The sequence below is a fragment of the Poecilia latipinna genome, unplaced genomic scaffold, assembly GCF_001443285.1.
Source record: "Poecilia latipinna isolate Pla-1442-1.1 unplaced genomic scaffold, P_latipinna-1.0 Scaffold3950, whole genome shotgun sequence".
In the NCBI taxonomy this organism is placed as follows: domain Eukaryota; kingdom Metazoa; phylum Chordata; class Actinopteri; order Cyprinodontiformes; family Poeciliidae; genus Poecilia; species Poecilia latipinna.
In genome coordinates, this window is record NW_015116566.1 from 14111 (window position 1) to 15891 (window position 1781).

Here is a 1781-nt window from a genome sequence, read left to right on the forward strand (position 1 = left end):
TATCTATTTAGAAGAAAAACAAAAAGCATCTTTGTACAAGATTAAAAATACTGAAAATGAGAAATCATAAAACGTGAAACACTTCCTTTCAGAGGCTTTTTAAACCCACTCTGCATAATCACTGGTAACTGCAGTATAATGACATAATTAACAGTCAGCCAACAATAGTGAACCGACAGCAAGACTCTAACATCCTCACACTGTGTTCTGTTGAAGTGTCACATGGAGCGCTGCAGCAAGTGGCACATTATCGTTTTTATTTCCTTATTATCATGACTTGCTAGAGGAGCACCCAGCTGTTCATCTGTCCTCACAGAAGTGAGTGCAGAGGCTGCACAGAGACAGCCAGCAGCAAATCATCCATGTGAATCAGATGGAGCTGACACCTCCAGATGTGTTTGTTCTGTCAGTTCAGCTTTGTGTCTGAACAGAAAGACATAGAAATGAAGGTATTTTTCTGTTTTGCATACAGTAAACCCTGTTTAGTCACCAACATGGAAAATATTTATCTGCAGTCATATCTTCTACTCTGCCACCCAGGGGCGCGGTATAGGGGGGAAAAGTTATGACAATTCTAAGGGCCCTTGACGACATGGGGCCCTCCACACACACACAAAAACATATTTATTTATTTATTTTTTTTTTTTACAGAAATGAAAAAAAAATCGGGGCCCTGTCAATTACTGTTATTCTGTTTTATAAAATTGTTTTTAGCAATAAAAATTAAATGTTACCCCTCCCAGACCAAAAAGCAGACATCCATATTTGTACTAAACCCCCCTCTGGATCTGCCTGAAATGGTTCGTTCCTGCTTGACGTACTTAACGGTTAGTACAAGACAAGAAGGACTGTGGCGGTTGCTATGCTGCCTAGAAAAATAATGAAGTTTTAACAAAAAATAGGGAGATAAGAGAGAGAAAAAGACGAGTATGAATTTGTAGCACAGTTTTTCTCCAAGAGAGGTGAGTAGACTGTGAGATTATCAACCATTCAGCATAGTTAGCTTAGCTACAGACTAATGTTTGCCTCCATAGTATTTAATCAATTAAGGAAAAGAAATACCAGGATATTCATATATTTAACTTGTCCGTGTACCTTCTTACCACACTTAGCAACAGATGAGTCAGTCAGCAACAGCTCTAACCACCATACCAGCATAAACCCTCTTCCTTCCCCCGTCCCAGTGAAAAAGGTGAGCAACACTGTGTTCAATAACAAGCTAGTTAGCATCATTCCAGGGAATCCATAGAGATTTCTCCGGGTCTTTGCTCTTTTTAGTTACACAACAAAAACACTATTTGTTGCTGAGAAATTCGAACAATCTTTATAAAATAATAATAAAAAACAGCCTCCTGTCTGGACTGCAGCCACTCCACAGTTTAACCTTGGCTTGCATCTAAATTACAGTTATAAATTGCCAGTCCCTCCTGACCCGTCCTCTCTTAAGTGAAATTAAAGCTGCAGTGTGTAACTTTTATTAATTTTTTTTTTTAAAAATAAAAGTATATTTGTTGAAACTGTCATTGTGTTGTGACATTATGGCATGAGAGATCATTTGTGAAAAAAAAATATTTCCTCTATCTTCTCACAGTGCTATCTAGAAACAACCAATTAGAGGCAGGAAGTGGGTTTTAGTGCTGTCAATCACAATCTCATGTGGCTGCTCCTCCCTCCCCCTCGGTCTGTGGTATCTTAGCTATGCAGATTCAAACTGTGAATGCTCAGTTTAGTTAACATAGCTACCAATGACAGCAGATAAACAGTTTTCCTGTCACAATAAG